Genomic DNA, 24,830 nt, shown 5'->3' with positions numbered 1-24,830 from the left:
ACATTTTTTAACGTTTATTTATATAATATAAATTTCAAAAGTATAACTTTTGGATTATAGTGGTTCTTCCCCCCATAACCACACTCCCACCTGCAAACCATCCCATCTCCTATTCCTTCTCCCATTAGAAAAACCTCCCTATCTCGCCACCAACTACTTGTGAAATAATTGATCAGTAAATATGTAATTTTTAGAATGCTTTTATTTAATAAATATAAATTTCATAGGTACAGCTTTAGGAATATAGTGGTTCTTCCCCCCAAAACCACCTTCCCACCCCAACTCCCATCCCACCTCCTACTCCTTCTCCCATCCCATTCTTAAGATTCATTTTTGATTATCTTTATATACAGAAGATCAACTCTATGCTAAGTAAAGATTTCAACAGTTTGCACCCACACTGACACACAAAGTATAAAGTACTGTTTGAAGACTAGTTTTACAATTAATTTTCATGGTACAACACATTAAGGACAGAGGTCCTACATGGGGAGCAAGTGCACATTGACTCCATTGTTGATCTAACAATTGACACTCTTATTTATAACATCAGTAATCACCCGAGGCTCTTGACATGAGCTGCCAAGGCTATGGAAGCTTCCTGAGTTCACAAACTCTGATCTTATTTAGACAAGGACATAGTCAAAGTGGAAGTTCTCTCCTCCCTTCAGAGAAAGGTATCTCCTTCTTTGATGACCCCTTCTTTCCACCGAGATCTCACTCACAGAAATCTTTCATTTAACTCATTTTTTTTGCCACAGTGTCTTGGCTTTCCATGCCTGAGAAACTTTCATGGACTTTTTAGCCAGATATGAATGCCTTAAGGACTGATTCTGAGTCCAGAGTGCTGTTTAGGACATCTGTCATTCTATGAGTCTGCTGCGTATCCTGCTTCCCATGTTGGATCGTTCTCTCCTTTTTAATTCTATCAGTTAGTATTAGCAGACACTAGTCTTATTTATGTGATCCCTTTGATACTTAATCCTATCTTTATGATCAGTTATGAACTTAAGCTGATCACTGTAGCTAGAAGATGGCATTGGTACCTGCCAACTTAATGGGATTTGGAGTCCCATGGCAAGTTTCTAGCTTTACCCTTAGGGGTAAGTCTGAGCTAGCATGTGCTGAACTGTACATCTCCTCCCTCTCTTATTCCCACTCTTATTTTTAACAGGGATCAATTTTCAGTTGGGTTTAGACACCTAAGAGTAATTTGAACATAGACATTTTAACAAATGTAATGCATTGCATCATTACAGTTGGCTATTTCAATGGAAGTACATAATTGATACAGAGAGTGGAAATAATTAGTGTATTATTAGAAAAGGCTTCATGAAAGGTAGAAGGCTAGGGCAGATGGAGAGGAGAATTGTGGGCCAGGGAGGCAGATAGAATGAGCAAGGCATGGCATATTTAAAGAAGAGCTTTAAATGGCTGAAATGTAAGGTGAAAGGTATATGTATATGCATGTATGTGTATTTGTGTCTGGTGTGTGATTGTAGTATGGGATGTTTTAGGTTGAAAAGAAATATAGGAACTGGATCATAAAGGGTCATGTTTGCCATTTCAGATCATTTGAATTTATCCTCTTGGAAATGCAGAGCTATTAAGGGATGCAGAGTGTGAGAAGAATATTGACATGTAAGGGAAAGGGGAACCATTGTGACAAAGATAGAGGTTGCTCATCCCCGAGATTCCTGATTTCCTTGATGAAGTAAGAGAGAATGTTTTCTTCTGAGATTAAGCGAGCTGCAGTGTGGTTCAGCTCTTCTAAAGAAGGATGAAGGTCTGAATAGTGGCCCTGAGGAACTGGAGAGGAATATTACCAAGAAGGGACTAAAAGGCTAATGGAAATTTGAGAGTATGGATTTTTAAACGTCCCAATCTTCATGATTGTGTGATTTACTCCAGTGCTCAGCAAGCACCCTAAGTGTAGGAGAAAAATGTGAATGCTTAAATTGATCTATGGCTGGGGTCATAGAGCAAGTATTATGGAAGAACAGTTGGGTAAGGAAGTTAAGAATGCTATCAAAAGAATGGTTAAAAGAGAAGTTTAATAGATTGGAGAAGAAAGGGAAGGACCAAAGGACTTGATTTTCACTGAAATGTGGAAAACGGTATTGTGGTTACAGGGAAATGAGAGAACTGAAAGTCTAGCAGCTGTGGTCAGAGTGTGATATACTGAAATTCAAAATTTCAGTTCTCTGATGACAAAGAAGGCCCCAAGTGTAGCCGTGGAATGAGTAACCAGGGTGGAATATAAATGGGGATTATTCAAGATCAGGTGGTCAAGAACATTTGAAGTAATTTTGCTGGGTTAGTTAATCACATGAAAGATGAAGTTTACCAATATCAGGATTCAGGATAGAAAGGAAGACTCAGCCAAATGTCAAAATTTTCAGTGAATTAGGAAAAAATGCTAACAAGTCAATAGGTGATGCTGTTAATATGGAAGATTAGAGGGTAACATGGATGATTGACTTTTTGTATTATGGTAGAAGTGATACCAGGGATACAGAAGACAGATAACAGATTATCTGATAGAAGATAGGATGTAAAAAATAATCAGTTTAACATTTGATGAGAAGGACCCAATTTCACTTAAAGAAAGGATAGGGAGGGATAATTATTCTAAAAGGTTTAGGATGTAGAAGAATTTACTAACAGTGAGGAAATGTTTGCTAAAATGGTCAGAGGTGGGGCAGGTGCTGTGGTGCAATGGGTTAAGGTCCCTGGCTTTTGTGGGCATTTGAGGAGTGAACCAGTCGATGGAAGATTAATCCCCCCCTTTCACTTTCACTCTCACCCTGCCTTTCTTCTTTTTTCTTTTTTTTTAACTTTTATTTAATGAATATAAATTTCCAAAGTACAGCTTATGGATTACAATGGCTTCCCTCCCATAACGTCCCTCCCACTCGCAACCCTCCCCTTTCCCACTCCCTCTCCCTTTCCATTCACATCAAGATTCATTTTCGATTCTCTTTATATACAGAAGATCAGTTTAGCATACATTAAGTAAAGATTTCAACAGTTTGCTCCCACACAGAAACACAAAGTGAAAAATACTGTTTGAGTACTAGTTATAGCATTAAACCACAATGTACAGCACACTAAGGACAGAGATCCTACATGAGGAGTAAGTGCACAGTGACTCCTGTTGTTGACTTAACAAATTGACACTCTTGTTTATGGCCTCAGTAATCACCCTAGGCTCTTGTCATGAGCTGCCAAGGCTATGGAAGTCCCCTGAGTTAAAGTGAAATGAACACGATGAGAAACGGTGACTTGATCAGCCCTCACCCTGACTGTTGATGAGCAACTTGATATGTTATCCCTCTTAGCATTTTTTTTGTTTGTTCTACTTAATACTTTTGGTTGAATACTGTAATCAACACACAATTATTCTTAAGTGCTGAAACTTAACTGAAAAGTGATTGTCGTTAAATATAAGAGTGGGAATAAGAGAGGGAAGAGATGTGCAATTCGGGACATGCTCAAACTGACTTACCTCCAACGGTAGAGTTAGAAACATACCAGGGGATTCCAATTCAATCCCATCAAGGTGGCACGTACCGATGCCATCTCACTAGTCCCAGTGATCAATTTCTGTTCACAATTGATCATAATGATAGGACTAAGAACCAAAGGGATCATATAAACAAGAATAGTGCCTGCCTTTCAAATAAATACATAAATATTATGAAAAGAAAGGTGAGCTATTGAAGGAGGAGTTAGGAGAAGGAAGTATAGGATGTTCTCAGAATGTTAGAACCTTCAAGACCAGTTGATCAGAGAGGTCAACCACAGAATTCAACTTGCTGTTTCTACTTATTTTGTGTTTCTACTTCTTATTTTTAATTTTTTGAGTAATTTGTGTATTTTCCCAATATGTACCATTGAATTATAGACATTTTGAGGACAAAGATCAGATCTAATTAATATGAACAGTTTCTGCAGAACCTAGCAAGGAGAACTATCCTTTGAACCCAATAAATGTGCTGACAATGAGGTTAAGCCTCACCCCAGTTAGAATGGCTTTCATACAGAAATCAACAAATAACAAATGCTGGCGAGGATGTGGGGAAAAAGGTACCCTAATCTACTGTTGGTAGGAATGTAAACTGGTAAAACCACTATGGAAAACAGTTTGGAGATACTTCAGAAATCTGAATATAACCATACCACATGACCCAGCTATCCCACTTCTGGGAATTTATCCAAGGGAAATGAAATCAGCAAATAAAGGAGTGATCTGCACCCCCATGTTTATTGCAGCTCAATTCACAATAGCTTAGACATGAAATCAACCTAAATGCTCATCAACGGAAGACTAGATAAATTATGGGATGTGTAATCTATGGAATACTACACAGCGTCAAAAAATAAATGAAATCCGGTCATTTGCAACAAAATGGATGAATCTGGAAAACATCATATTTAGTGAAATAAATCAGTCACAAAGGGACAAATATCACATGTTCTTCCTGATCTGTGATAACTATTAGAGCACCTAAAAGGACATCTGTAGAAGTAAAATTGACACTTTGAGAAGCAATGACTTGAACAGCCCTTGTCTTGACTGTTGAGGAAGTCTTTTTTTTTAGATTATTTATTTATTTATTTATTTGACAGGTAGAGTTACAGACAGAGAGAGAGAGACAGGTCGTCCTTCTGTTGGTTCACCCCCCAAATGGCCACCATGGCTGGCGCTGCACCGATCCGAAGCCAGGAGCCAGGAGCCTTCTCCTGGTCTCCCATGTGGGTGCAGGGGCCCAAGCACTTGGGCCATCTTCCACTGCTCTCCCGGGCCACTGCAGAGAGCTGGACTGGAAGAGGAGCAAGCAGGATTAGAACCAGCGCCCATATGGGATGCTGGCACTGCAGGCGGAGGATTAACCGAGTGAGCCACGCTCCAGGCCCCCTTTTTTTTCTTCTTAATACTATTGGTTGAACTCTTTACTTAACATAGAGTTAATCATATGTGTATAAAGTCAATTGAAAATAGATCGCACAAAAAGGGAGAGAACAATCCATCATGGGAAGCGGGATACACAACAGACTCATAGAATGGCAGATGTCCTAAACAGAACTCTGGCCTCAGAATCAGCCCTTAAGGCATTCGGATGTGGCTGAAGAGCCCATGAGAGTATTTTAGGCATGGAAAGCCAAGACACTCTGGAAAAAAAAAAGAAGACCTAAATGAAGGATCTCCGCGAGTGAGATCCCAGTGGAAAGAATGGGGCCATCAAAGGAGGTACCTTTCTCTGAAGGGAGGAGAGAACTTCCACTTTGACTATGACCCTGGCGGAATAAGATCGAAGTCAGCGAACTCAAAAGGCTTACATAGCCTTGGCAACTCATGACTAGAGCCTAGGGAGATTACTGACGCCATAAACAAGAGTGTCAAATTGTTAAGTCAACAACAGGAGTCACTGTGTACTTACTTCTCATGCGGGATCTGTCCTTAATGTGTTGTCCAATGTGAAGTAATGCTATAACTAGTACTGAAACACTTCGTGTTTCTGTGTGGGTGCAAACTGATGAAATCTTTACTTAATATATACTAAATCGATCTTCTGTATATAAAGAGAATTGAAAATGAATCTTGATGTGAATGGAATGGGAGAGGGAGCCGGAGATGGGAGGGGTGCGAGTGGGAGGGAAATTATGGGGGGGGGAGCCAATGTAATCCATAAACTGTAATTTAGAAATTTATATTTACTAAATAAAAAAAAACACACACACACACAAAAAGAAAATAGATCCCAGTAAAAAATAAGAGTGGGAATAAGAGAGGGAGGAGGAAGTTTGTAACTGTAAATCTGTATAGTTTGCATACATTCCTACAGACTTAATTCTAAGAGTACAGTTTATTTTTTCATTTTTTAATAGATTGATTGATTTATTTGAAAGAGTTACACAGAGAGAGGAGAGGTAGAGAGAGAGAGAGAGGTCTTCCATCTGATGTTTCACTCCCCAATTGGCCGCAACGGCTGGAGCTATGCCAATCCGAAGCCAGGAGCCAGGAGCTTCTTCCTGGCCTCCCATGCGGGTGCAGGGGCCAAGGACTTGGGCCATCTTCTACTGTTTTCCCAGGCCATAGCAGAGAGCTGGATCGGAAGTGGAGCAGCTGGGTCTCGAACCGGTACCCATATGGGATGCTGGCGCTTTAGGACAGGGTGTTAACCCAATGTGCCACAGCGCCGATCCCAGGGTACAGTTTAAAAACTTGCCATGATCATGTCAAGATCCTCAGGTGATCATTGATGTCATCAATAGGGTGTTAATTGTTAAATCAACAACAGGAGTTACTATGCACTTACTTACTCCCCATGTAGGACCTCTGTCCTCAATGTGTTGTACTATGAGAATTAACTGTAAAACCTGTGCTTAAACAGTACTTTATACTTTGTGTATGTGGGTGGGTGCAAACTGTTGAGATCTTTACTTAGTATAGAGTTGCTCTTCTGTATATAAATTTAATTAAAAGCAAATCTTAATGAAGAATGGGATGGGAGAGAGATTAGGAGGTGTGATGGGAGTTGGGGTGAGAGGGCAGATGTGGTGGGAAGAACCACTATATTCCTAAAGCTGTACCTATGAAATTTGTAGGGATGGGGAGAGAGGGAGGGAGGGAGGGATGGAGGGAGATAGAGAGAGAGAGAGAGAAAGAGAGAGATCCATCTTCCATCTGCTGGTTCATTCCCTAAATGGCCACAGTGGTCAAAAGCCTGGAGCCAGAAGCTTCTTCCAGTCTCCCATGCGGGTTCAGGGACCCAAGAACTTGGGCCATTTTCCTGTGATTTATTAGACTCATTAGCAAAGAGCTGGATTGAAAGTGAGCAGCTGGGGACTCGAACTGGTGCCCGTATAGGTTGCCAGCACAGTAGGCAGAGGCTTAACCGTCTATGCCACGGCACTAGTCCTGAAAGTAATATTTTCTTTAATCTAAACTCAGGCATCATTTTATCTGGTTTGTGTGATCTCAGTTAACCAGAGGTAATTCCTTATGCCAAAAAGAAAGAGAAGGTAGTGATAGGAATAGTTTATAAGACTCCAGTTTTATTCAGAGAGGAAGAGGTTTTTCATCAACCTGTACTACCCAGTGTAGCCCATCATGTAAAAGCACACTGTTGCTTAGCAGAAGCATTCACTGAATGAAACTGGTAAGAATGATGACAATTCCGAAAATCTAGGCATTTCATAATGAGTAGCAACTCTTACAGATGTAAATTGCCATGTTTAATTCCCATGGCAACTTCAGAGGAAATTACATATATGGATAGGGAAATTCTAAGAAAACTCGTAGTGATCCAAGGAAGCATATGCATTGAGATTTTCACTTACTCTTTTGTGAATTACAGTATTTTAAGGGGTCAAGGTAAAGTATGAGCTGAAATTTTGTCAGAGTTAGGGATGGACAGAGAGCCTGGGTTTTGCATTGGAACATTGTTTTAAGCCTATTTCACCTGCATAGAAACCAGGTAGGGTTAGACAAATCACACCTCTCCCTTTTACCTGAAGAATTGATACAATGATAGTTTCCATGCAGGGTAATTATTGGAATTAACCAAGCATAGATATACTTCTTGGCACATAGGGGATGCTTCACATAATTTAGTTCCCTCCTGCTACAGTAATAATTCCCTCAATGAGATGTTTAAAAAGTTTCAGACTGGGATACTTGTGTGAAAATATTTCATGGATTTAAAAGTATATACAGATTGCCTATTTCATTTATAGCATGTGTGGCAGAAAACATTATAGCATAAAATGTTGCACACATTAGTGCCATAGCAACAGCAAAACAATTCTGTGATTTCTTGCCAAGACAAATATGATTACGCATTATTGTGCTCCCTTGATAAATTTCTTTGAGGTTTCACATGTTGGGCATGAATAACTCTGGCAATCTATTTAAGATTTACTTCCTTTTCTGTAATGAATATCTTTGTTTTCCAGAGTTGCTGATATGTAGCATAAATTTTATATAGGACCTTGTTAAAACAACTCTACTTGTGATATGATATTGGAATATTTAGTGGAGCTAAATATATTTGTATTTTAGGCATTTTTCCTTAATCTAAGCTTTGAACATTTATGAAACATATTTGGAGTAAATCAATATTTACATGCTATACTCTGTTTTCATTTGCTAAATTAAGTTTTACATTAAAAAAGTAAATTGAAAATAGAAGCTTAAAATTTTTAACAGACATCGCATTTTAGGTTAAAAATACTAGCATATTCTGCTATTACATTGCCATATGTCACTTTCCTATTCATGCTCTCATATATATTTTCCATAGTATTTATAAATCATAATAAACTACACAAAGAATAAAAGCCAGGTTTCCCCCCCTCCATTTATCTAACAGGCACTTTATAAAGACATCTTTCAGTAAATTATTTCTGAATATAGACAAGCTTTCTCATCTCACTTGTGTGAATAAATATAGAGTTGATGACTGCATCTTAAATTATATGATTCATTCAGTCATTAGATAGGAGATAATAGAGAGTAGACAATGACAGATTAAAAATATTCCAGTGCACTTGTAGTTAGATACACATGGGAAGCTGTTCACAGCCATTCATCTTTTCTCTCAGCTCTGTTCTCTATGGTATAATACAGAGGACCATTCTCGAGGTTTTCATAGTCAGAGTTCCACAATAGTATGAAAATATTTTGTATTAAAAATCTGCTGTTTATCTGAAATGTTGAAGTCATACTTGAATTCTGACAATAAAAATTCATGACTGTATTTTTTTTTTGACAGGCAGAGTGGATAGTGAGAGAGAGAGACAGAGAGAAAGGTCTTCCTTTGCCATTGGTTCACCCTCCAATGGCAGCCACGGCTGGAGTGCTGTGGCCGGCGCACCGCGCTGATCCGAAGGCAAGAGCCAGGTGCTTCTCCTGGTCTCCCATGGGGTGCAGGGCCCGAGCACTTGGGCCATCCTCCACTGCCTTCCTGGGCCACAGCAGAGAGCTGGCCTGGAAGAGGGACAACTGGGACAGAATCCGGTGCCCCGACCGGGACTAGAACCCGGTGTGCCGGCGCCGCTAGGTGGAGAATTAGCCTAGTGAGCTGTGGCGCCGGCCCATGACTGTATTTTGAAATGGCTTTTATCTCTTGTAGAGTTTGATTACTTTATACGGGTGTAAGTGAATAATCTTTTTTTTTTTTTTTTGACAGGCAGAGTGGATAGTGAGAGAGAGAGAGACAGAGAGAAAGGTCTTCCTTTTGCCGTTGGTTCACCCTCCAATGGCCGCCACGGCTGGTGCGCTGCAGCCGGCGCATCGTGCTGATCCGAAGGCAGGAGACAGATGCTTCTCCTGGTCTCCCATGGGGTGCAGGGCCCAAGTACTTGGGCCATCCTCCACTGCCTTCCCGGGCCACAGCAGAGAGCTGGCCTGGAAGAGGGGCAACCGGGACATAATCCGGTGCCCCGACTGGGACTAGAACCCAGTGTGCCAGCACCGCTAGGCGGAGGATTAGCCTGTTGAGCCGTGGCGCTGGCCTAAGTGAATAATCTTTATGCCTGGAATAAGTGGAATCACCAAATGTTGTCAAAAAAGAAGGAAATAAAAATGCATAACAATGAGAAAAAAGCAAAATTTTATTTGATTAAATCTAGAAAAATAAACATTGACCCAATTCGCAGTCTTTTGGAATGACTGTGGTTATTTTTTAGTCTTTCAGTTAAAGAAGTAAATAATAAATAAACATTTTGGGGTAGATGTTCAATCTAGCTCCTAAGACACTGTGCCCACATCAGAGTACCTAAGTTCATTTCCCAGCCTCAATTCCTGACCAGCTTCCCTCCAATTCAGACCCTGGGAGTCAGAGGTAATGGCTCAGGTACTTGAGTTCTTGCCATCCATGTAGGGAACTTGTATTGTGTTCCCCAATCATTTTTGACCCAGGCTCATCCCTGGTCATTGTGGAGTGAACCAGTAGATGGTATCTATACCCCCCCCCCTTTTAAGATTTATTTATTTACTTGAAAGTCAGTGTTACACAGAGGGAGAGGGAGAGGGAGAGGGAGAGGGAGAGGGAGAGGGAGAGGGAGAGGGAGAGGGAGAGGGAGAGGGGATTTCCATCCTCTGGTTTACTCCCAAATTGGCCACAATGGCCGGAGCTGTGCTGATCCGAAGCCATGAGTAAGGAGCTTCTTCTGGGTCTCCCATGTGGGTGCAAGGGCCCAAGGATTTGGGCCATCTTCTACTGCTTTCCCAGGCCATAGCAGAGAGCTGGATTGGGAGTGGAGTAGCTGAGACTTGGCACTGCAGGCAGCACCTTTACCCACTACACCACAGTGCCACTCCCCACCCCCTTATTCCTCTCTGTGTGTCTTTCAAATGAATATTTGCAAGTAAGTAAATAAAAATTTGTATGTATTGTCTACAATTTGAAAATCCAGGTAAACAACACAAAAAATGAATGGGAAGTATCCATACCCATCACAATAATCAGTGAAACCATTTTTTAAATAGCCTTCAAAACTCTGTGAATGTATGTGTGGGTTGTATATATTAGAAGGTTTCCTTGTATATTTTCTTTGGTAGTCTTCTGCTTTTGCTAACATAGCAATACATCAGATATATGGTTACAGATCAATAAATGTAAAAATTATATCAAGCATCATGGTAAAGTCTAATCTTTAATTGGAGCTTAATATGTGTCTGGAATTATGCAGAGAATGGCAAAATACAATATTTTAGTGCTTATAGAAAAATAAACTTGCCATGGGACCCCAAATCCCATTAAACTGGGTGGTAAGAATGCCATCTTAAGTGTTAAACTATCATATTAAGTGCTAAATTGATCATAGAGATAGGATTAAGTGTTAAAGAGATCATATAAATAATATAAAGTGTCTGGCAATAATAATTGTTAGAATTAAAAAAGAGAATGTTCCAACATGGGAAGCAGTCCACACAGCAGACTCAGAATGGCAATCATTCTAAATAGCACTCTGACCTCAGAATCAGCCCTTAAGGCATTGTGGTCTGGCTCAAAAGCCCATGAGAGCATTTCAGGCATGGAAAGCCAAGACACTGTGGCAAAAAATGTCCTACATGAAGGATCTCTGTGAGTGAGACCCCAGTGGAAAGAAGAGGCCATCAAAGAAGGATATACTTTTTTCTGAAGGGAGGAGAGAACTTCCACTTTGATTATGGCCTTGTCTAAATAAGGTCGGAGTTTGTGAACTCAGGAGGCTTCCATAGCCTTGGCAGCTCATGTCAAGAGCCTTGGGTGATTACTGATGTCACACATAAGAGTGTCAATTGTTAAATTAACAACAGGAATCACTGTGCACTAACTTCCCATGCAGGAGCTCTGTCCTCAATGAATTGTACTATGAGAATTAACTGTAAAAATTGTTCTCAAACATTTTTTTGTGTGAAAATTGTTGAAATCTTTACTTAGTATAGTGTTGGTCTTCTGTGTATAAAGTTAATTGAAAATGAATCTTAATGGAGAATGGAACTGGGAATGGGAGAGGGAGGAGGAGATGGGGTGGGAGTGGAAGTAGTAGGGCGGCTATGGTGGGAAGAATCACTATATTCCTGAAGTTGTACTTATGAAATTTGTATTCATTAACTAAAAGGCTTCTGTGGGAAAAATGTGTTGAATTATACTAACTCATTATGGTTCACTTATTATATTTATTTCTTATTTTTTCTTTGGTGAAGCTCTCAAAGAAGTAACAGGATTTTATTTATTTATTTTAGAAGAGCAGTAGAGAGAGGAAGAAACAGAGATCTTTCATCTGCTGGTTCATTCCCTAAATGGCTGCAACACCCAGGTCTGGGCTAGGCCTTATGTTAAAAACAGCACTGCACTGGGGTCACCACATGGGTAGCAGAAGCCCAAGTACTTGGACCATCTTCCACTGCTTTCCCAGATGCATTAGCAAGAAACTGGATGGGAAATGGAGAATCTGGGACTTGAACCAGCACTCTGATATGGGATGCTGGTGTTAAAAGCAACAGCTTAACTCACTGTGCCACAACACTGGCCCCAGTAACAAGGATTTTTTTTTTGAAAATATTCTAGCAAAGCCAAAAATTAAGCAAAATTTGTATGAGAGTTAAATTTAAGCTGTGTCATTATCCTTTTATGTTGCTATGACAAAATATCCATGTACAGGTACTTTATAGAGAGTAAAGTTTTATTTTACTCTTGATTCTAATGGCTATGAAGTCTAAGCAGCATCTGGTAGAGGTTCCCATGGATGTGTCACAATGTGGTAGAGAAGCAGAAAGGGAAATGGCTGTGTGAAGAAGGGGCCAAGCAAATTGCTTTGTAACAATCTGTTCTTGTGAGCACTCACCTGGTCCTGTGAGAACTACATTAAACCCCTCCAAGCATGGTGCCCCATGACCTAATTACCTTCCAGTAGGTACTATTACATTAGGGATCAACCTTCCAGCATATGAAGCTTTGGGGGAACAAATCATATCCAGCAAGCTTTTTGTTCCTCATCCAACTAAGATTATATGTAAGTCTGACAGATGAAGTTTGATTCACTATGAATCAGTTGAAAGTGAGCAGTAGGTTCAACTGGATTGTACAATTCTAGAAAGCAGGGACTATATCTTCACATCTTTTAATTTACTTCTAACTCTTAAACTTATCCACTCTTCCTCTACAGTGGTTAGCACAATACTTTGCTTATATATCTAGAACACAATGAATGGCTAGTAAGCTTTTATGTTGTTTTCTTTTAAGGAAATTATATAATTGATCCAGGTTAGTAGAAGATGTTTTCTGTAGGTGCCAGTTTGAGCCAGAAGCAATCTTCAAAATCCTGTTCAACAAACTTTTACATATGAAAAAACTGAAACCTAGAGATGGAAGTGGGCTAGTGATGACTTGCTCAAAAGCACATAGTTAGTGACAGGACTTGGACTAGAATCAGGGATTATGACTAACAAACCAGTTCTTCATTTTGATTTCTTTACATCAATGACATGTTTTTCAAATAGTCATTTGAGGACATCAGTAAAGCCAAGATCTGCCAAGAAATGACAATGTTTTGTCCTCAGTTCTTAGCTTTTTCCTTTTTCTTGGAGTGTTTATCAATTTTTATGGTTTAAAAATAGCACTTTTGTGTGGATAACTCAAATCAAGTCAGGAGCCTGGAGCTTCAGTTGGGTTTCTCACATGGGTGGCAGGGGCCCAAACACTTGGGCCATTTTCTATTCTTTTTCCTAGGTGGGAATTGAATTGGAATTGGAGTAGCTGAGTCTTGATCTGGCAGCCATATGGGATGCCAGCATTGTAGATGGTGGCTTAAATTGCTGCACTACAGCACTGACCTCCTGGCTCCGTTTCTGATTGCAGCTTCCTACTAATGTGCACCTTGGGAGGCAGCAGGCGATGGCTCAAGTACTTGGGTCCCTGCCACCCATGACGCCTGGCTTCAGCTTGGCCTTGTCCCAGCTGTTGCAGGCATTTGGGGAGTTAGACAGCCAATGGAAGATCTCTTTCTGTCTGTCTCTCTGGCTTTTATATATAATGAAAATAAATATTAAAAAGCAACTGATTTTTCCTTTTTTTGTTTGTTTTCATTAATACTAATAATTTCTCATCACTTAGACATAGAATCTGGCGGTCATCTTTGACCCCACCCCTCCCTTATCTTATCCTTCATCAAGTTTTGTTGACTTTTGTTTTGTAATACTTCCTGATCCTCGCTTTTAAGGCAACTTAGTTCAGAATCCTTATCTCATCATGCTGCAGCTACTTGAAGATACTTAAACTATGCATCCTATTTTACTTTTATATAGCTAGAGATGAATGTGGACTTTTATGAGGGGACTTCAGATAGTCCATAGAAAATGTGTATCATGAAAAAAATTACACAAGGGTTTCAAATTTATTTTTGCACAAAAATAAGTTTGTCTTTTCATTCTATTTTCCATGAAGTTTTTGAAGTCAACTTGTACTTTAAGATTCAGATTGAAATTGTTGCTCTCTGTGAATGTTATCATATGCATGATTTGATTATCTCATTTATTACAGTGCTGCAGTTACTCTTTTTGCTTACATGTCTTCCACATCCATTTAGACAGAATCCATTAATGGCAGCAAGTGTGCTTTATTTTTTCTCTCTTCCTTTCCTAATTAGGCAACTTTAGAAGAGTAGCTGTATGGTTTTATGTGTTTTTGAATTTTTTTATTTAAGGGAACAAATTTCATATATGTCATAATGCAGTTTTAAGAGCATACTGATACTTCCCCCTCTACCATCCCTCACTCCTCCTTCCTTTCTTATTTTTCTTATTTAAAAGTCAGAGACTGGTGAGAATCCAAGGACCCAAGGGTGTGTGTGACTTATGGAGTCTGGGTGAGGCTGATTATGTACGTTTTCAAATTGAACCAACAAGAGAGACGGAAAGATTAAATCAGTATGCAGATGTAGCTTTATGGTCATATTAAGTTGAGCTCCCCAAACTTCCTTTACCTTTCTAATAAATGCTAGTGTGCACTGGGTGATCTCTGTGTGTTGGAGAGTTGCGAACAGAAGTGGGGGTGAACAGAATAATGCTGAAGCAAGAGAGGAAGTGGGGTAAGCTAGAACTTGAGACTGCCTTTTAAGGCAGATAATTCCTCCATATCTGCTAAGCAGCAGCAAGATACAGGAAACCTAGATTTTATAAGGGTACAGCTCAGTGAAGCCCCACCTTTCTTTGGTCAAATCTCCAATGCTCTTTTTCCTCCTCTGCATGTAGTCCATTATTATAAAATGAAAAAAGATAAAAGTGTTGTTCATTCTATAAATCCGAGCTCAGGGAGGTTAGGGATAATCTAGTATTGATCTTTTAATACAACAGGCACTCAATAGCATTTTTCGAATGCATATATTAATAAATAGAAAACTCAACAAATATGAGTGTTTTGTAAACAGTAAAGCACAATAAAATATACATTTTTATCATTCCCCTTCTTACTCATACTAGGCTGAGTTTAGGTTCTAGTATCTCAACACCTACTTTGACTGCAATATCCCACACTCATCTCCCTCTTGGAACTTCTAATATGTTTATCATCTTTGCCAATAATATGGCAGTCAGTACCTTATATTGTATTTTTTAACACATAGAAATGTTGTCTCCATCAGTAAATTGTGAACTTCCCTAATGCAGGAGAAAAAACCAGAGTCTTTTCTTTTTCCTGATCTAGCTTATTACAGTGCTTTAAAAATAGAAAACCATGTCACAAGTGTTTATTGAGTGATTGGATATTGACTGGAGAAAATCTACTCATCCTTTAGGGGGACTTAATCTATAAACAACTAGGCTTGTAGTAATGATCCAAGTGGCTTTGCTCTGTGGTAATAAAGGATTGTTTTTGAGGTAGCGGATCAGAAAAATTTCTGTCATCACTGTATCCCTATCATTCTAATAAGTAGCTTTCTTAATTTGTATTTCAAGCAATATGCTTGAAAATATGTATTTCAAGCAATATGCTTTCAAGCAATATGCTTGAAAAACTAAGGGGAGCTAAACTGCATTATGGATAATTCTCAGATGGTTCCTCGGTAGTAGCATATTCTCCCTAAGAGGAGAAGAAATCAGGTCATCCTGTTGCCAGACAGTTGGAATCCAAACACAGGACACTGTGAAGCTCAAAAGTACCTTAGAGTGTTGCATTACTACAAGCCTAGTTGTTTATAGATACTGACATAGTACATCCACTTGCATATTACTGTGCAATAAATGTTTTATCCTATGTGATCTGATAAAAATGATGCATAAGGCCAAATCTAAGGGGAAATTCAAGTTACAGAAAGGGAATAGATACCTTGAAGAGTGCATGAGTATGGGTGTGGGTGCTGGATGGAAGCATATTTCCACCTTTAGTTTGGGTTATACAAATACTTTAAAGAACGCCCAAGTATTTTTTAACTTTTTATAAAGTGCTAACTAGAAAGCCTACCATCTTCCTTCCATTCTGTGTAAGTCTCTACTTAATTATTGGCAATGTGGACTCCCCTGAAGTTCTGAGGCCATTGATCACAGCCTAAGGAGGCCTACCTCTAACTTTTGGGCATTTATTTATTTTAAAAAACTTTTTATTAACAATAATTGTACATATTTATGGGCTACAGTAGAGCATTTCAATACATGTATATAATGTGTACTGATCTCAGAAGCAAGATAATTGTTCTCTAGGATATTGCTTTTTATTGAAGATCCATTGTCTTAAATAAGAATTCAAATTCAGATTAAGCATAAAGGGTAACCAATTTGGAATGAAAAGCATCTTTTAGTATCTTCTGAGGCCTAGAGTCTTCCTAGGAACTTTGGAATAAGTACATAAGACATATTAGAGATGTTTGAGTGTTATTATTGTTAGCCCAATTCGACTTGGCATATTGAATTCTTAAGACAGACAACTCTTTGTAAAAACAAAGGCTATCAGGGGCCAGCGCGGTGTCGCAGTAGGCTAATCCTCCGCCTGCGGCGCAGGCATCCCATATGGGCACCGGTTCCAGTCCCGGCTGCTCCACTTCCAATCCAGCCCTCTGCTATGGCATGGGAAAACAGTAGAAGACGGCCCAAGTCCTTGGGCCCCTGCACCCGTGTGGGAGACCGGAGGAAGCTCCTGGCTCCTGGCGCAGCTCTGGCCATTGCAGTCATTTGGGGAGTGAACCAGCAGACGGAAGACCTCTCTCTCTGTCTCCACTTCTCACTGTCTGTAACTCTACTTCTCAAATAAAATAGATAAAATCTTTTAAAAAAAGGCTATCAATCTGATAGATGAGAAATCTTAGTAACTCTTATACCTTAGACATCTCAAAATGTGATTCTGAACTGGATTTTTTTTCTTTTTTATGGAAAAGGGATTTATGGAAAATAAAAGAAAGCCTGAAAGAGCTAGGGGACTCCATATATAGATTTCAAGTGCTTTTCCATTGCTTACATTTGAGTAGGAGCCCAAATGTCTGTGTTGTATTCATTCCACAAGCACTCTAAATAAGATAATAACATTTTACTTATCAAAAGGAAAACCAATGACATGTTAAAAAGCCAAGGCCTATCTTTACCCTTCTGTTTTGACTCTCCTTATTTCTACAAGAACCTTCCCCTGATTGACTTCTTGCAAAATTTTTAAGAATTTTCTCTCTTTTTTCTCCTGTATGCATCCACTCAATCCAGAGGAATGACAGGTGGGACACAAAGAAGGGAGAGATTATGAAAGGATAAGTGGAATGGGATAGAAGGAGTTTTGTGAAACTAAACTTATGTTTAAATAGTGCTTTCTCTACTAACCTGTGAACAATTGTTAAAGGCAAAAGTAGTAGCCATTTGAAGGTGTTTTAGCAATGGAATTGTAACATAAATTAATGGATTTAAGATGAATGTGTTTAATCAGATTAATCCGATTAATAACTTCCTTTATTTCCTTTTGTGTAGGGATGAGGACATGTCATTACATATTATGAATCAATTGGGCTTGTTAGAAGTTGTATTTTCTCACTGCAAATCAGAAACTGACACTCTGACCCAGAAATCCATTTCTTTAATAGGGTTGATTAGTATAAATGTGTTTCTTAGGAGTTTTTTTTTTAATGCTTCATTGAACTGGAAAAGCTTTTTAACTGATCTTCAAATTATATTACATAGATGTTCATATAGCCTGAAACCCAAATAACACTTCAGTTAGGGATAAAAGTGATTTAGGTCTTTATATTTTAAGGAGAAACACATGATCTGTATATACCTTTGTATAATCAAATCTGTGGCTGTGTAATTGGCTTTATGACAAAGTAGTGTAATACTGTATTACATTCAGAACTTGGTGTAAAATTTTTATTTTGATCCTTTTCATTTAATCCTAATAATTGATGGTCTTAATGGAAGTATTAGGGACTTTCAAAAGATTTATGGAAAATGAATATAATGAAAAAACATGCATAGATTTCAAATGCTTTTTTGTATATTAGAGGTGGATAGACACACACACACACACACACACACAAACAGAAGAAAGAGACACAGAGAGAGACCAAGAGACTAAGAAAGAGAGAGAGAGAAACAGACTATCCATTGGCTTCCTCCCTAAATTCCCACTATGACCAGAAATAGGCTGGGGCAAAACTGGGATCTGGGAGCTCAATTTAGGTCTCCCACATGGTAGCAGGGACCCACCCACTTGAATCATCGCCTGCTGCTTCCAAGGATCCACATTAACAGGAATCTAGAATTAGGAGTCAGAGTACTCTGGTATGGGACAAATACATTTTAACCAGTCGATGTCATAACCACTGGACCAAATGCCTGCCCCAATTTGTCTTTTAATTCTGCTTTTCTATGACCTTTGTGAGTGCTCTTATAATAGTTAATGAATGAAGTATTTCATAGAAATACTTTTTAAATACTAGTTTTAAATATTTTGTTTCTTTTAGAATTCACATTGAGATATGCACAAGTATTGTGGGGCTGGTGGCCTAGATATAATATATAATGCAGGGAGCAGAAAGTAGATTGACATAGTACTTTCACATACAATCCATTTTCTTATGTTTTATTCTCCTGGAATAAATCAGCTTTAAACAAAACCCTTTGTGTGGTGGTTTGGCATTTCAAGTTGTTTTCATATTTATTATTATAGCAGATTTGGATAATGTGTCTATCAGCTCATACTACATTTGATACTTGAAGGAATCAAGAAATACTGATGTTCAGTAACTTGTTAGAAAACACACAGATGAAAAAATGTCAAAGCAAGGATGACCTTCCAGTTATTCAGGCCTAGATCTGTTCTCATCGAAATCTGTGAAACAAAATAGTATATGGCAGCCATTGTTAGGTCGTAAAGAATTTATGACAGCATTCAAGCTGGAGCACAACTTGAAGCAAAAGTTCCCCATGCCTGCTTATGTTAGAATAGCTTACCGTTGATTGAGTATCCATGATGTGTTTGAGGTATTGTGTTAGTTATTGTTGGATAGGAGAAGCTTAAAGAATAAATAGCCCAGCACCTTCCTTCAAGACTCTTGATATCTTTTGAGGAGAAAAAGAATTGTATTTATGTGGCTCTTAATTCTCTGGATCCTCTTCCTCTTTCCTGAAAGTATAGCACCACCCAAACTTCAGTCCTTGGTCATCTCTTTGATTTCCTTTCTCTAAACTAAGCCATTTTTATGGCCTTGGTTATTCTATGATTCCAGATACAATATTGCCCTCCACCTTTTACCTGTAACTCACATTCAGGGTCATTATTTTCTAACTACCCATCATTTATTTGTCCTTGGAATTCTTGCTACTACTTCAAAATGCAATAGGGCAATACCAGAACTCATCATGTTCCACAACCCACACTTCCATCCCCAAGCTACTTATTCCTTTGAACAGTACTAACATCACTGCCAAGATTCCACTAGTACAAAATTTCAGAGACGTCTCTAACTTATTCCTCTCATGCTGCCTGCATCTAATCACTCACCAACTTCCATCTATTCTTTTTTTATTTTTTAAAACTTTTATTTAATGATGCAAATTTCATAGGTACAAATTTAGGAATATGGTGGTTTTCCCCCCATACACTCTCCCACCCCCACTCCCATCCCACCTCCTACATCCTCTCCATCCCATTCTTCATTAAGATTCATTTTAATTAACTTTATATGCAGAAGACCAACTCTATACTAAGTAAAAATTTCAACAGTTTGCACCCACACCCACACCCACACCCACACCCACACTCACACCCATACCCACACAACGTAGTTTCTCATTCCACTTCTACCTTCATCAACCTACCAGGAGTCTCATTAACTTACACCATTTAAATGCTCTTTTTGTCTCTAGTTTTCCCTAAATGTAGTTTAGCTGATGAAAATTTTTCAAATTCATCTGTTCAGAATGTTTTTCCACTATGTCCTCACTTATTTAAAGTTTGCTGATAGTCTCCCATTAGAAAGCGCCTAAAATTAAATGTTTAATAGTCTTGTCTCAAATTTCCATGCAAATTTATTTTCACTTCCCAACCCTATTCCTTTACCCTAGCCAGTGCAGGCTTGTTGGTGTACCCTATAGGTTACCAAGCTCACTTCCTGATACAATATATTGCTTACATTATTTCTGTGACTAGAATCAAATCCAAACAACACATATTGGCCACCTACTATGTGCAGGGCAAATGTGCTCAGCATGGTTCCTTATCCTAGTCCTATCTCATTTTTGTGTCCTCTGTGAACCCTTCTTCATTAAGCCCATCCCACTGCTGTCTTTATTCTCTGAGCTCTTTTGCCATTAAAAAATGACATTAATTTACTCACTCATATTTTTACATTCTGTAGGTTTTATATCTCTACCTATGTTGTCAATGCCATAAGGGCAGAGGCCATGCCTTGCCTCACTTTGTGCCACATACTGTATTGAGCTTGATCAACACTTGTCTGGCTCAATCGCAATAAATTTGAGATTTTTCAATAGGAAACAACAAAACGAATCAAAGTAGAAGTTGTATAGAGATATGTTAATTGAGAGATTATGATAGTTACCCTTCATAGCATCAAATTCACAAGGTTGGGTATGTATCTTAAGAATAAATGTCTTCCTTTTAGTGTCTCTTATTATCAGCCAATGATGCTGTGAAGACACATTTACAATTCTTTGTACCATGGAAGTATCTTGCTTTTATCTCAAATAAATAAGCAGAGGTCCTAAATGCATCAAAAGGTTGACTAAAGGTAGGAGGGAGAAAGTAGTGGAAAATGAGAATTGATGATACTGGCTTAGGAAGGCATTAATATGCTAGGTTAAGCCTAGACTTAATCTTTAAACTTTCTTTAGCCTACTGTTCTGTCGGGATTCCCATTCTGACTTATTTTATTTGCAGGAATTGATTGGCGGATATAAATATTTAGGGGCCTTGGGAAATAGATATTTCTTTTCTTAAGGTGATTGATGTAAATATAGCACTTGAGGGCATTTATTGACCATGTAGACACAGGTAGCTTTTAGTTTGAATTGGAGCATTAATAGTAAAACAAAAAGATAATATTTTGAGTGATTATGAATTGTTATGATAGCTATTTTAAAATATTTAAAATAAACTTCACTTATATATATAATACAATACAATCTATTGTATTTTATAATACATTGTAAAACATAAATATTTTTGAATTTAAAATAACACACAAACAAGTTCATGACTAGTTACATTTTCTTTTCAATTAATCACCTGTGAATGCATGGTATTGTTGCCTCTGTCTAGGTTTCAAAACAATGAGAACACTGGCAGGCAAAACCATTGAACCGAGGAGGGGGAGCACACCAACCCATTTGTTTACCCAGAAAGGCAGCCCTTTTGTTAAGTACAAAAATGCTTCTGGTCAAAGATCCTTATTAAAATGTATGAATTTTTGATTCTGTGTAAACCTGACCTACGTCAGATATGTATAAATTACAAAGTAGATCTTGAAATTTCCTTATATTCATTTGTAGTTGAGAGAGCTTTCTTTTGTACTTTCTATTCAGAACTGGCCAATTTCTAGTTGCAGAATGTTTTTCAAGAATATTTCTTAACCTCTCTGAGTTTATTTCCTCATGGAGTAACACATACCCTCTCTAAATTACAGGATGTTGAGAAATTCAAGTGGGATATGAATGTGAAACTACCTTATGAAAACATTAGATTATTCCTTGCTGTTTAATTTGCCTTCAGCAATCACCATATATTTTCTTTCCATATTGTAGGAAACTGCCACTACGTTACGGAAACTCCATTGAGCCCTTAAAATACAATTTTAAAATATGCCTTTTACTTCTGGCTTAATTGCAAAAGTGCTGGAGACTTGGAGAGTACCTCCTTTGTATTTTGCCACATTGAGCCCCTAGCAGAAACATTGAGCAATACTTGCTGACAGAATGGATTATCAAAATTCTGGCCAAGAAATAAAGCAGAAAGAATTTATACTGGTTGACTAATTTAAAGCAAGCAAGGCAAGCTAGGCATCTCAAAACTCCTGGAAATTTGCTAAAATCTTTCATCAGCATAATTTTACTACACACCCTCCTGATTCCAGCACTGAAATACAGAATCTCCTTACCTGCTAACTTCCATGTAGTTTAGAGTCTTTCTGGTGTTTGTTCTCAGAAGCAAGATCCAAGTCTTCAATAAATTCAATCTACCAGTCCTGTGGAGAGCTAACCTTCTTTAACCAGCTGCAAAGTGAATCTGGATACCCTGAATGGTCCTAGAAGCATTGAGGGTCTATTTAGGCAAACTGGCTTGCTGCTATTTTCAAGAAGGGAGAGGCACATTTGCTAGCCAATACACACAGATTCTTCCTCTTTCAGAGTAGTCCTCAGGATGTTCAAAGTGCACTGGAGTTTAGCTTCTCTGGTGCAGAGTGGGGGAGGGGAAGGGACACAGGGAGGAAGAATAGAAACTGATTTTCAGATTGTGTGTGTAGTTGAGCTTTTGTCTCTAGCTCCAGCATTAGAATCCTTAGGAAATCACGCAGCTGCTCTGAGATGGGAAGCATGGAGGAGTATGCTCTGTCCAACTTAGTTCTTTCTGATTTTTATGGCTGCAGGGGATGGTTTGATTATTTGTAGGTGGGGAAAAATAATCTTGCCGGTATATGCTAATAGATCTGGCATTATGTGAAACTTGATCTTAAACAAGATAAATTTCATATTTCTCCCTCTTTCTTTCTCCTTTATGACATTTGTGGCTATATCCACGTTCTATAAAACCTTTTTCTCTCTGGTGCTTTATGTTCTAGAAGATAAGGGCCTTGGTTTGAACTTGATTTCTTCTAATCCCCACAACAATGAAGTGCCTCCATTAGACTAAATGCGATTTTTCCCCCTTATCCAATAAGAATGGTCTAGAATGACTGGACTTCTGTCAGTGGTCTTGTGTTAGGAATTTAAGGATCAGATAAGTACTTTTGGCCTTTGTCTATTCTCTGAGATGTTGGAACTGTAAATTGCTCAGTTTGGCTTTTGGAGAGTAGGAACAGGGCAGGCAGGTCTGTGCTGATTAGAGCGTGGTTGGTTAAAAACTTGATGTTAAAAACTAAATGATTCTTCCTGCCATACACGCCCTCCTACTCCCACTCCTACCCCATCTCCTCCCTCTCCCATTCCCAGTCCCATTCTCCATTAAGAAAAAAAAAAACTAAATGAATAAGACCATGTTATGATTTGTTTACAGCAATTATATGGACTTTATTAAGAAGGTTCTGTATGCATGTGTGTATAAATATATTCATTTAAACACATTGTAAACATGGCTTCATAACTAACAACTGATTTGAGGTACCCTTAAAATGTGAGTCCGGCAATAACTTTCTTGCCTGCTACCTGTAGCAGGGGTAAGTGATTTGTTCAACCTTTGCCTGTTTGGGCACCAGAATTACCTCATAGCTAACACTGGGGCCAAGGCACTAAGGCCCCTGGAATTCTCATTTCTTTTCACAGAATCCTTTTTTGTGATGCTGGTAGTGATGGTTGGGGAAAAGACCATCCAGCCACATTAAAGGGGGAGATAACTCTTGGGTTCAAGATCAGAATTTATAATACTCCCCTGAGGAATTTTACTAACTATGCAGACACTCTAACCAGTATTTCTTCAATAGAGTTTGGATCCCCAGAGAGCTTTAGGAATCTTAAAAAAGGAGATAGAGAGTGAATTATCACTTCCTCTCCAGTTAGAAACGTTAGAGTCATTTTGAATTGTGGTAGAAGGCTAATTCATATGTAAGTAGTGAAGAGAAGAGAAGAGAAAAGGGTTAGATCTTCTAGCTTTAAGACTGCATTACTGTAGCTACAGCAGAGACGGAATACCCTGTGGAGGTTCCATGTGCTTCCCTACTTATTTCCTTCCTCAGCTACTTTCCAGTTCCTGAATGTGAAGGACAGTACCCCTCTCAACCTTAAATGGGTCTTTTCCTCATAAAGTTGCATAAATTTATACCATATTTTGTATAATTGACATCAAATTCCTTGTCTCCCTTCCTCACCTCTCTTTCCTTTATTTTTCTCCATCCATTTTCATTACATACCTATCTTTACATTTTCTATTATTTCAGGAAAGGGTGAAGGGCTCAACTGATACCTCTATGCTGCCATCTCTTTATTCTTTCTATTTTCCCAGACTCTTTTTTTTTGACAGGCAGAGTTAGACAGTGAGAGAGAGAGAGACAGAAAGAAAGGTCTTCCTTCCGTTGCTTTACTCCCCAAATGGCTGCTATAGCCGGCAGCTGCGCTGATCTGAAGCCAGGAGCCAGGTGCTTCCTCCTGGTCTCCCATGTGGGTGCAGGGCCCAAGCACTTGGGCCATCCTCCACTGCCTTCCTGGGCCACAGCAGAGAGCTGGACTGGAAGAGGAGCAACCAGGACAGAATCCGGCGCCTCAACTGGGACTAGAACCCGGAGTGCCAGCGCCGCAGGCGGAGGATTAGCCAAGTGAGCTGCAGCGGTGGCCATTTTCCCAGACTCTTGAAGTTCTTATTGAAGTAGAGAAAACCAAATAAGGAATGCTGAAGGAAAAAAGAGGACAATATTGAGTAAATATTTAGATGGCTAATATGTCTTTTTTTTTAAACTTTTATTTAATGAATATAAATTTCCAAAGTACAGCTTATGGATTACAATGGCTCCCCCCCCCATAACATCCCTCCCACCCGCAACCCTCCCCTTTCCCGCTCCCTCTCCCCTTCCATTCACATCAAGATTCATTTTCAATTCTCTTTATATACAGAAGATCAGTTTTGGCTAATATGTCTTAATGAAATAGAACTTAGGTAGAAGATTAAGGAATTTTCAGTCATATAGCATTCACATATTAG

At 38.8% G+C, this 24,830-nt stretch overlaps 1 protein-coding gene and 1 pseudogene across 4 annotated transcripts in view; both read right to left on the bottom strand.

The window, feature by feature from the left end:
- CYSLTR1 (cysteinyl leukotriene receptor 1) overlaps window positions 1-22,533 on the bottom strand; it is a 42,809-nt gene extending 20,276 nt beyond the window's left edge. Inside the window, exons 1-2 of one of the 4 annotated variants that reach the window (XM_051827362.3) lie at window positions 22,081-22,522; window positions 18,917-19,088 (exon numbers count right to left, since the gene is read on the bottom strand). The gene's annotated coding sequence lies outside the window, so the exon portion shown is untranslated. Of the gene's footprint in view, window positions 1-18,916; window positions 19,089-22,080 lie in introns of all 4 variants that reach the window. The other 3 variants (XM_008272957.5, XM_089324350.1, XM_051827363.3) reach the window with 3 other exon arrangements.
- Window positions 1-23,507, bottom strand: part of LOC103351946 (mortality factor 4-like protein 1 pseudogene) — a 32,160-nt pseudogene extending 8,653 nt beyond the window's left edge.
- Between the last annotated feature and the right edge of the window lie 1,323 nt (window positions 23,508-24,830).

The sequence above is a fragment of the Oryctolagus cuniculus genome, chromosome X (assembly GCF_051225735.1).
Source record: "Oryctolagus cuniculus isolate XC-2025 breed Fujian yellow rabbit chromosome X, ASM5122573v1, whole genome shotgun sequence".
Taxonomy (NCBI): Eukaryota; Metazoa; Chordata; class Mammalia; order Lagomorpha; family Leporidae; genus Oryctolagus; species Oryctolagus cuniculus.
The sequence above is the reverse complement of the archived record's forward strand: the minus strand, read 5'-3'. Positions and strand labels throughout refer to the sequence as shown.